The sequence below is a fragment of the Rhinolophus sinicus genome, chromosome 16 (assembly GCF_057876585.1).
Source record: "Rhinolophus sinicus isolate RSI-liver-muscle chromosome 16, RSI-T2T, whole genome shotgun sequence".
NCBI classification, from domain to species: Eukaryota; Metazoa; Chordata; class Mammalia; order Chiroptera; family Rhinolophidae; genus Rhinolophus; species Rhinolophus sinicus.
Window position 1 is genome coordinate 151268880 of NC_142516.1, and position 12444 is coordinate 151281323.

Below are 12444 nucleotides of genomic sequence, written 5' to 3' on the forward strand. Positions count from 1 at the left end.
TGGAATGTTAGATTAATTCCCTTTTTCTGGACCCCATAGGACACAAAGTACCAGAGCAAGAGACCACAGAACACCTCATTGTTATCTTGTTTCCTGAATACCATCTCTATGTGCTGTACATGTTATTATTAACTATCCTGCACTCACCAATGTAAAAGAAGTTTGTGTCTCTCTGCTTTACTTTTTATCCAATCCCACAGATTTCCCTGCTTTGCTTCCTCCCTCCCCCTTAATCTACCACTAATGGATTTCAGTAACCCTCCTTATATCTCCTCCTTTAATTCTAATGTATAAAATAAGCTGCATAACTGCCATTTTCTGGAGCATTTTCTCAATCCATTGAGATTTTGCTTCCCAGCAATTACCATCAGTTTGGCTCAAATAAACTCACAAAAATTCTCTACAGGTTTGCATGTTTCTTATGTCAACAAAAGATTTCTTTACTGTGCAAAGACAGTTTACATGACTACACAAATACTTAAATTTTCTTAGTATATAAAAGGAGATATATATATATATATATATATATATATATATATATATATATATATATATATATATAATCACCATAAAAATGAAAGTGATTTTTTAAATCCAGGCCCTAGTAAAGATTAGGGTAAGGTAAATCAGGGAAGGGCTTAACAAATAAGCAGGCCATTAAATGTCCAAGAATCAATTGTATATAGAGATAAGATACTTACCCTTAAGAAATTTACTATCAACATGGGAAAACAGAGAACAAACATTCTCTAATTGATGCTGGTACAATGAGCTAGCATCTTTGTGCAAAATCAAAGGTTTGCGAAATGGCTAAGGAAGGAATGAATTCATAAATATTAAAAGGCTCAGAGGGTCAGGAAAATCACAGGTTTCTAATAGGAGGATAGTGAAAATGTGCATTAATAGGGAAGGGGAAGATTGGCCTAAGCAAAACTCAAATGTAGACATTTCCACATTGTATCCCTTGAGAAAAACCCTCCCTTGTGTCCATGTCATTCCAGTATCCCCCACCCACCAGGGGAAGGGGAAGGAACACCACCACATTCAGTGTGACTCATCTCCATTTCAGAAGCAGTGGTGTGCTGGAACTTGCTTGCAAAGGTTTGGAAGCGCTTTCCCATTGTTAAAATTTTAGGAATTTTGAGAGGTCATTATACAACATGTCAGCTGTTGGCAATCTGTCAAGGTGGGAGTATTTGCACCACAGAAATTATCAAATGCTACAAATAAGCCTCCATGCCCACCCCATCCACCAGGTGTTAAACGTTTATCAGTTTACACCTGAAAGACATTGGATAGTTAGGGAGCTCTTCTGGTAGTTGTGTGTGAGGAAGGAAAAGGAGATCAACTGGAGGGAGCAGAAGAAATAAGTAAGGAGCCAGAGGTGGATCAACAAAGACAGGGTGGCAGGAACTTCCAATGACCTTGAAGAAGAGTGAGGGAGTGACTTGGGCATCAACTGGAAAGAGATGAGACTAAAGGACAGTGGAATCACTTCCTTTATATCTTTATGTGAAAGGAGAGTAGCTCAGAGCTTTGTATTGTATGAGTGCTGAATGAAGATTTGTAAAAATCTGGTTACATTCTGCCTCACTCCTAATATTTTTATGAAACTAAAATTATTGTGGCTTTGCTATACATATGGCCACTTCTTTCTCTGTTCATTGGAGCAGATCCAGAACAATTCTTAAAGAATTTTGGCCCCACCTGAAGACACTCCTGCTGCTCACCTTTGAATTAAGGTAGCAATGATCTCATTGCACTCAATTTTCATGGAAGAATGTCAACTCTGTCCTCCTGGCCTGATTTCCGTTAAGGTGCATAGGTCCATATTTGACTGGCCATATAGTGTGGCTGACCTTCACATACTTGCCGTTGTTGAACAGACCTTTTCAATGTAATCAGTTATTACATTAAATGTAAATGAACCAAACATTTCAATTAAAAGCAGAGATTATTAAACTGGACTTTTAAAAAATTCAAGACCCAATTATATGCTGTTTATAAGAGATACACTTTAAGTATAAATACACAGACAAGTTGAAAGTAGTATAAATATGGGAAAGACAGCTATGCAACACTAATCATAAGAAAATTAGGGTAGCTCTATTGATTTCAGACAAAGAAGACTTCAAGACAAGGAGAATTACTAGAGATGATTAGGGTCATTTCATAATGATAAAAGGTCAATTCATCAAGAAGACCAAGTAAATCTGCCCTTGATGATATCTCCTTCAAATGTCACCTCCTATTTTGTCTTATCCCTTGGCTCAGTTCAGTTCTCTTGGTTCCTTGGCAGGATGTTGTCTCTCCTACATTCCAACCTATCCCAGCTCCAAAGTTCATTTTTAAAACAAAAATAGGATCACTCCTCTAATTAAAATCCTTCGATGGTTTCCCAGTCATTAGCTGGATAAAATTCAGACCCTGCCCTTAGCTTGTTATACGCATTTCACTGGCTTGTCCCAACCCAACTACCCAGCTTTGTTTCTCATTGATCATCACTCATCCTTGACCACTTTCATAGCCATAACTCCTGTTCCAGAATAATCAATGCTTCTTTCTGTGTATACTTTTTCTACTTGCCAGAGATACCCTCCTTTCACTTCCTCCACACATTAATTAAGCATCCTTTCATACTTGGCTATAAGCTATATATGAACTGGCCCGTTTTCCTTCCACTTCTCCCTCAGTCACTATACTCCATCCATAGTGGCCTCAAATATGCCATATTGCCTCCCACTTTAGGATCTTTGCATTTACTGTTCCCTCTTCAAGGCATGCTCTCCTCCTTGATCACTGCATGGTAACCCCTTTGAGCCATTCAGGCCTCAGACCAAATGATTGCTCTACACAGAGTCCTTCCCTAACCTGTCATTCTTAAGCAGCACCCACCCCATCACTCACTATGCATCATGCTGTTTCATTGCCCCCACACTTCTCATCACTACCTCAAATATCCTGTTTATTTATTTGTTTATTGTGCGTCTCCCCACCCATTAGAATGCACACTCCATGAGAATTGGGATCTAATGGGTTATATTCATAGATATATCCTTAGATCCTACAACAGTGCCTGGCACATAGTAGGCAGTCAATAACAATGAGTGATGGTAGGTAGATAAGGAGATATTTGGTGTAGGGGAACTTTTAACTAATGTTAAACTCCTTTCCTAGGTTTTAGACATGCTTTGTCAGTGCCTTCCAATACACATTCTCATGGGCGTGGCTCCAGCTGCTGATTCCATTTGCTGCCCATTTGGCAGTTTCCCTCCCTGACTTTCAAGCTTTCCTGTAGACCCTCCGTCTCCACTGGCAGCAGTGCTGCTTAGATCTACATCAGTGTCTGTCTGCCTGCCTGACTGCAAGACTGCAACCTAGATCAGTTAGATCCTGTTTGTTTCTAGCGCCTGCCAGAGAGGGTCTCAAAGGTGCCTAATAATTGCTGCTGATCATGATTTGTGAAACCCTTTTAAGCATGACACCACACATTTTCATGGACTCCTTAAAATGTATTGCCTGGTCCATTGACAGATGAATGGATAAACAAAATGTAGTACATACAATGGAATATTATTCAGCCTTAAAAAAGAAGACAACTGTGACACAATATGCAACGTGGATGAACCTTGCGGACATTATGCTCAGTGAAATAAGCCAGCCACAAAAAGACAAATACTGTATGATCCCACTTATATGAGGTATCCAGAGTAGTCAAATTCATCAAAACAGAAAGTTAATGGCATTTCCAGAAACTGGGGGAAAGGCAAGTGGAGAGCTATTGTGTAATAGGTATAGAGTTTCAATTTTGCAAGATGAAAAGAGTTCTGGAGATTAGTTGCACAACAATATGAATGTACTGAATACTACTGAATTGTACACTTAAAATGGTTAAAATGGTAAATTTTATGTGTGTGTGTTTTTACCACAATTTAAAAAAACACAAAAATAGTGAAGGAGATAAATTTTACGTTACGTATATTTTACTACAATTTATTTTTTTAGGAGAAAAATGTATCACCTATACACATATGTGTATGTACTTGTACTGGAAGCTTTAATTCTCTTCAGAACACTTCTATTGTGATGCTACTTGAGGTATATCTAAAGTAAGGGGATCTGAAGTTTGGCATTATGGACGGGGTAAGGATGAGGGAGATGCTAAAGATTCTAGGAGATGAGAGCTGGATTGTGAGTTCAAAAGGAGTTCTTGCCTCAGACCATGACTTTCACCTTTTAGATCATTTCTCAGGAAGAGCCTGACTCCGCAACTCTTTGAGTACTCTAAGGATCTCTAACAAAGAATCTCTGTCTTTGTTTGATTATATCCAGAAGTTAATAGATTGCAAAATTTTCTCCTGGTTGCCTTTTAAAAATCAGCTTGAATATATTCAACTTCAATGTCATCTGAATTAAAGTTCAACATCATTTTAATTTTCTTAAGACGTCCCTTCACTTCTTTGATTTCTTTCCCAGAATTCCCCCATCTAGTATTCATTCAGTGGCCTGCTTTCTTTTGAGAGAAAAATGTTTGGCAACTCACTCTTTGGCTGCAAAAATGCTGAACAGGTTTTAAACACTTGGGTTTCCCGGCTGGCACTAATCCCTCGCCTTGTTTCATAAAGGAACCCCATACACCCTTGAAGTTCCAGGGGAACATTTGTGTTGAAGTTTCACTGCTCTGGGATTATTGGGTAAGACAGATATTGATGTGTAATTGCTGTGCACATTTAAAGATGACGTGAACGGCAGTATTATTTACTACAAGTATGACTGTGTCTGCATGGAGCACAGGGTGATAGGCAGACCTGCCTCCCTCATTATGCGACTGGTCTGTGCTTTGCAGAATCACACTCTCCTTTCTGCCAGGTCTATGGTGCTTGGCACAGAATCTTGGCACCAAGATCAGCGGCTCCTTCTCTGCAAACCCAGCCACACTACTCAGATTGCTGTTTCTTTCAGTGCTACATTGCCCTCTAGGAGCCTTCAGTCTAAAATAGAGGCTTGATCTGATCCCAGTAGTAAAATTCAATATTCAACTTAAATGTAAATTAAATATGGTCTTGTAATAACTGTTATTATCAATATGGTTATTAATAATTGACACAACAAATTTTTTATGTATATAATTCATTGTCAATAATAACATTACAGGAGTATAGCTAACTTTTTTGAATGATTACTCTGTGTTGCACTCTATTGTTCTGTATTGACTCATTTAATCCTCACAACAACCCTACAAAATAGGTACCATAAATATCCCTGTTTTATCAGATGAGAATCTGGAACAAGGAGAGATCAAGAAATTAGTCCAAACTCCTACAGCGAGAAAGTGGTGGAGCTAGGATTGAATTTGGGTAGTTTGCTTTCCAATTCAAGCAGTGTGACTCCAGGATCTGCACAGGAGTATATGTCCCAAGGCTTAGTCCATATAACACACCACAGACAATGCAATGATAAAAATGAAAGGGAGTGTTATGGACTGAAAGTTTGCATCCCCTTAAAATTCATATGTTGAAGCTCTACCCCCCAATGTGATGGTATTTGGAGATGGGGCCTGTGGGAGGTAACAATGTTTAGATGTGGTTTCTTCTCTCTCTGCCATGTGATGAGACAGCAAGAAGGTGGCCATCTGCAAGCCAGCAAAGGAGTCCTCACCAGGAACAAAAACTGCCAGCAGCTTGATTTTGAACTTCCCAGCCTCCAGTATCGTGAAAAATAAATGTCTGTTGTTTAAGCCACTCAGTCTATGGTATTTTCTTATAATAGCCCAAGCTGCCTATGACAGGAGTGGGTGCTCTTTAATTGAATCAGTTTTGAAAATGCTTTATACTTGCTCCCTGTCTTAAAGGACAAACAATGTCTATTAGGAAATCAAAGGCTCAGAAAAGTCCTGCAGTAAAGAAAGCTATTTAAATTTGGTTAACCAGTTGCTTCTCAACCTTTCTTGAATATAGAACGTCCCTCACTTATGAACACTTGACAGAATACACTTGGAAAGTGCTACAGAGAGTGAATACCATGTCTCAGGCATGGCTGCATGTTTGTCTTCCAAGTGGACTGTAACTGACCAGTGAAGTCAGAAGCGTGTGTAGGGGAAGGTTTGGTAGGTGAGACAAAGAGGAGAAAGCAATCAGGCAGAGCCTGAGGATGACAGAGCAGGGGGCTGCATCCAAGAGGATGGCAAGTGGCACTGCAGGAATAAAAGAGCCCAGAGATTCCAGAATATCTGCGAAGATAAGGAGAAAGATCTACTTACCACCAGAAAGTTGTTCCTGGGGCAAATCTGGTGAGAACTCACTTTCAAGAGCAAAGTTTAGGGCCTGCCCTGGATGGAGAATTTGATTTTAAGAGAGAAAGGGCATTCTGGCCTTGAGTGTTAATTTGAATATAGGAGGATAGGATAACAAATGACTCTCAGAATTATTGTCATCTGCTGGACAGAGCCATAGCTGCTTTCCATTAGAAATTTAATACAGGTTGATTTCCTAAAATTGTCTTAATTTCTTTCTAGGGATTACAAGGTGTGATCAAGTAAAAGACCCAGTTGAGCAAGAGACAAGATCTTGTCTGGTCATAGCAGTACCCAATAAACGTTTGCTACATATATTGAAAGGACAGAGAGGGGAGGATTAATTGTACAATGTGGGTTTTGTGTCTTTAAAATGAAATATTAATTGCTGAGTAGTTAGATATTTTTAATAGTTTATTCCTGTTGTAGGGCTGCAGCAAAGAAGGGGAGATCGCTGGCAGAAAGATGCCAAATGTGCACAGGAAAACATCAAATTGCTGTGTGAGGGCATGATGAGATTTCATGTCTACTGTCAGCTGATGGGCTCGACTAGAGGGCCTTAAAGATTTCATCCAAATCTCACATCCTGATTCCTTGTGCTTCAGAACATTCCAGAGGAAGTTTAATAAAGAAACTTTTACTCAGAGGTAGGCACACTTTATACAATTCAGACACTGTACAGAGGGTGCCAAATAAATGTATACACATTTTAAGAAAGGAAACTGTATTAAAATTGTAATACTCAATGCCAATAACAAAAGATGAATACAAGTCACGCATGACTTCTGCAATTATAAGAGGTGCTCAAAGTGGTTACCATCAGCGTCCAGAGACTTCTGATTACAGCAAACTACTGCTTGAACAATGTTGAATAAAGTGTCCACGTATATACATTTTTTTGCCCCCCCCCACCCTCCCCCGTATTTGTAATGGGTATTTAACACATAGATCAGTTGTGAAAATAGATACCATTTGCTTTTTTCTTAAGCCAAAAATATGAAAATATAAGTGACCTCAATCATTTGACACTGAAAATGTTGCCGTTGTAGAGGTAAATCTCAATATATACGAGTGGAAATGGGCTGTTCATGCTCTTTATTTCAAACAAATTGAAATTTGTTTGACATTAATAATTTCTTTGGAATTAGAATGTATTGAGGTTTTATGCATAATACACAGAACAGGCTATTTTCCATTTTTGTTGTTCATATATTCACTTATAATTGCCAACTGCATACAAATGATATTTTCTCTTGTGTAAATGCCAAGTTACACAAGTTAGTAAATGTCGTGATTATTAGTGCCATCTACTGGTTAAATGTAGTATGGCAACATTTATTGGGCACAAGTCACTGAGCTACTATGGGGCAACGGAGTAAAAGGACAGACTAGAGAGGGATTCTGTATTTAAGAATGATGGTGAATCTAACTTTTATGAGGCAATTAGAAATTCAAACACTGAAAGGGTATTTGATGATATTAAAGAGTTATTGCTAACTATTTTTAGGGGTGATGTTGCTATTGGGCTTATGTTAAAACACCCTTATCTTTTAGAGATTTGGACCTCAGGCCAAATCCAGTCCAGTCTCGGTCTCTATATGGCCTGTGAGCTAAGAATAGTTTTTATATTTTTTAAATGGGTGAAAGAATAAAAAAAAAATTTTGTGTCATAGGAAAATTATAAGAAATTCAAATTTCAGTGTTCATAAATAAGGTTTTATTAGAACACAGCCATGCTCATTCATTTACTTTTTGTCTACGGCTGCTTTCATGCTACACCAGCAGAGCTGAGGAGTTGCATGGAGACCATACGGCCTGCAAAGCCTAAAAATGTACTCGCTGGACTTCTGTGGACTAACTTGGCTGACCCTGCCTTAGAGCTTTGCTATTATTCTAAGCATGTCCTGTGGACCAGCAGCATGGGCTCTGCCTGGGAGGCTGTTAGGAATGCAGAATCTTGGTCTCTACCCTGGACCTACTGATTCGGAATCATCAGATCCCAGGTGACGCTTACCCACATTAAAGTTTGAGAAGCACTGGTTTAGAGGGTCTTGCTCTGGTCATCCTCTGGCTGTACCCTGGGTCCCCACAGTTCAAGCAGCCAGGGAGGACAAGGGAATGTGTCACCGGGAGTCCCCCTCCCCGTCCTAAGCTGAGTACCTACAACCCTAGAATTTCTGCTTCCAGTGCCAATGAAAGCCTCCTTTGTGGGGTCCATCTCCAAGACCTACAGGTTGTCAAAATACAGCGTTTGTGGGGTGTAAAGAGAGCGGCCTGAGCTTGGACTTACAAGCTGGGTGCCTCTTGCTTGAGCAACAGATTCCTCATGGTACAAAGAGGCTCAGAGCCAGAGGCAGGAAGAGAAGGGGGAGGGCCGAGGGATTGGGGTTCCCTCTCCCTGTGCTGTTACCCTCTGGCTTGGAACTCTAGCGTTCAGAATCCTAGCCTGCCATGTAGTTACAAAGGCATACTTGATAGTTTGTTACCTGATTTATAACTTTTATATATTTAAACATAGAGTATGTTTTATTTATACTTCATTTATACTCTTGACCTGGGACCTGTAAATGTTAATGGTGGGTCTGTTGAATGCTTCTCAAAGGGTGTTCCAGGGATCATTTGCATCAGAATTCTTAGGGGCTGTTTATTAAAACTTTAAACCCTAGGTTCACTTGTAACCCCTTAAATCAAAATCTTTGAGGATGGAGCCTAGGAATCTGCATTCTAACCAGCTCCCTTGGTGACTCTGCCCCATAACACAGGTACAGGAGCACTTGTAACCAGGGCAGGGTGGAGAGGAACTGGCCCTGAGTGCTTAGGAAGCTTCAGATGAGGAGAGAGGGAAGCAGCCAGGGCAGAAGACGATGACGATAACAAGCTTAAGATGCTTCCTTCTTCTCTCATTTGTTCTCTTCATCATCTGGCCTGAACCCATCCCCGGGAGTTGGCTGCAGGGAGAAACTTTCTGCCAGAACTGGGCAAACGTGTCCTGCAGCCAAATGTGGGGCTCTCGGGGGCTGTCCTGCAGAAGGAAGTATCTGAGTCAATGCAGAATAACGAGCAAAAGGAGCTGTGGGCCCTGGGAGGGACCACAGAGTCTCAATTGGGGATTCAGGCTGAAGCTGCTGTGCAAATCTTTGGGCAGGCAAGACCTCCTGGGTCCCGCAGAGCATCTGGGAGGAGCTGGGAAAGTGTGCTGTGCCACTGGCATGGGTTCAGATCTTGTATCTATCATGTAAAAGTTGTATGACCTGGAGCAACTTACTTAAGTTTCGAAAGTTTGTTTCCTTGTCTGTAAGATTCCCAACACCTTCTAGACTTGTATTAGAATCAAATGTGATAATTAAGTAAAAACACATCCTTGCCACACAGAGCTGAATACGGGGTGACTGCTGTTTATTATGAAGCTTGTTACCTCATTCCTCTGCACATCCTGATGTTTGATTTCATGGTCACTTGCCTCTAGCTGATAAGATGAATTTGCTCAATTCCAAAGGACAAGAAGCCACTTAGTCTCCAGTTGCAGCCTTGTGTCAGATCAGTGCTTGGCTAGTGACCTTGAACTCCCTGAGCTTCCCTGTGAAGGCGCAACTCCTGAAGTCATTGTCAGGCTGCTCATTGTGTACGATTCCTAGGATTTCCCTAGGCATTCCAAGGAGTACCCATACATCTTGGGACTCACTCTCATAGGTTTGTGATGAACGCTGCATTTATATGAAAACCTCCAGTGACAGCTGTGCCATACTGAAAATCACCACTAGGGGGAAGCAGAATCCAAGCATCCGTATGAGGAGAGTGGAAAGGCTGTGAAATGCCTCTGGGCCAGGATGGCCACCTGGGGGCAAGAGGCATTGCAGAGCCTAGTCTCACCCTCCGGCCGCCGCCGCACCCTCTAGACATATAAAAGCACACTTCTGATCCTGCACTCTAATCACCTGATCGCTGTTTCCTCTGTTTCCTTGTCCAGGTACACTCCATTATGTCTTAAATATGGCCAAGGCCAGTGGTTCGCACACTTGGCTGCAAGTTCGGATCACCTGGGGGGTTCGTAAAATCCCAGTGCCAGGGCCTTGTCTCAATTAAATCAGAATCTCTGGGGTGGGGAGATGGAACCAACACATTTTATAACACCACGGGTGACTCGACCTTGCAGCCAAGTTGGAAAGCCACTGTTGTAGGCAAAGATCTCATTTCTCCCCAACGTTAGCCGGCTTTCATCGTCACAGGCCTCTTCCAAGAAGCCTCCCTAACTACACACACATTCTTCTCCTCCGTCTGTCCACGGGTCTGTCTGTAGTAGGTGCCAGTGCTTTTTATATTTGAATGTGCATAACGATCATCTGGAAAGATTGTTAATGTGCAGATTTGGACTCAGTAGGTCCAGGTGGTGCCGAGAGTCTGCATTTCTACTAAGCTGCCAGCTGCTGCCTCATTGCTGTCCATGGACCACACCTAGCAGGGTTTGTAGGACAGCTTCCTCTGTTTCTGCACATGAACCTTAGTGATTGTTCTAGCTATTTTATGTTACTTTTCCGCCTTCCCTGCTACAATAGGAAGAGTGACTGGTTTCCAAAGCTTTCAAGGCCTGCCTCTCATCCTAGTCCACTCAGGTCCTACTACATTGCCCGTTATGTGAATACCAAGCCCAAACACGCACAGAAAAGAGCTTTATCAATGACTATTTAATGAATAAATGAGCACATTATGGGGACAGAGCCAAGAGTGCAGTTTCCAGGCTCTCGGCCTCACATAGAAAGGTGCTGGCTCAGGTAGTAAATGGCAATCAACTGTGATTGGATGGCCATCAGCTGTGGCTAGTTGGCCGTCAGCTATAACCAGTGAGCCATTGGCCACTAATATAACTGCTGTGGCTAGGCTAGCAGAAAAAAATGGGGGCTAGCAAGAAGATGATGCTGAGCTAGCAAGCGGAGGAGTGCAGGTTGCAGATAGTGTGGCTCCTGCTTCCTGTGTCTCCAACCCAGCCGCCAGTGAGACTATAGTGGTATGACTCCCCTATCTATGGCTCTGTGGGTGTTTCTTTTCGGCCTCACCATGTCCTGCGTTCTTATGTGGGGAGTGGGACTAGAGACCCCGCCTGTCACCCGGCATGACACACATGTAGTGAGAAAAGTTCTGAACTTGGAGTTTGAGACCTGGCTCTGCCACCTACAAGCTGTGAAAATTTAACCAGCCTCTCTGAGACTCAGTTATTTCACATGGTTAATTTATTTCATAATTTCATTTTGAGAGCCAATGAGATAAAATATGTTAGAGCTCATTTTCATCAGTATACTAGCCTCCTCCCTTCTCGCTCTCTCGTTTGTCACCATTGCCCAGGATTCCAGCCTTGCCCTCACACACTCCCTGGGAGACCCTATCTTTTCCAAAATCTCCACATCTCAACCCCCAACACAGACTTGCCTCTTGAGTTCCCTATACCTAACCAAACACCTACAGTACTTCTCCATCTTGTCAACCCATATGTAACACATCAAAAATCAAGTTTATATTTTGTTGCATCTCGCAAAACACCTCGTTCTCTCATATAGCCTATCACCATTAACTCCCAGAAGGGGAGTGGCACATGGAGAGGGAAGAGGTGATCTAAGGTGGTGTGGAATAAGCTGGAAGAAATTTGGGATGAGCATAGAAGCCCGCCCAGTACCCTCAGGGAGGCAGCCATCGATAAGTCAAATCATGGAAAGGTTATGGCATTTGGGGGGAAAAACATCCAGGGGACGTTGATCTGTGCAAGTGGCCTTGGGATTGTGGGAGCACGAGAGGACAACCAACCCAGGATTGAGACCCTCCCCACAGAAATGGAGTTGGAGGACATGAGGTGGGAAAGGAGCCACCTTCTGGAGCTCCAATCTGGGTGCCCCTGCGCTACAGTACAGGGGTGCAACCTCACCAGAGGCCATGAGACCCTCTGGGAAGGAAGCACTAAACTCTTTCAAACCCTGCTGGCCACTTTCCTGGCTGTGGAGAGGAGTGGGGGAGCCAACAGATGGCAGCACTCAGTAGAGGCAGCTGAGATGCACCTGGCACGAATTCTGGCACTCTATCTCAGCAAATGTCTGGGGCCATGGAGGCTCATCTCCTCCCAACTTTTAATAGCTCATCAGAGGGCTGGATCAGCACATTTGCTAGTT

At 42.1% G+C, this 12444-nt stretch overlaps 1 protein-coding gene across 2 annotated transcripts in view; it reads right to left on the reverse strand.

The window, feature by feature from the left end:
* Positions 1-12444, reverse strand: part of CLDN10 (claudin 10) — a 103058-nt gene that overhangs the window by 59753 nt on the left and 30861 nt on the right. The gene's annotated exons all lie outside the window — the stretch shown is intronic.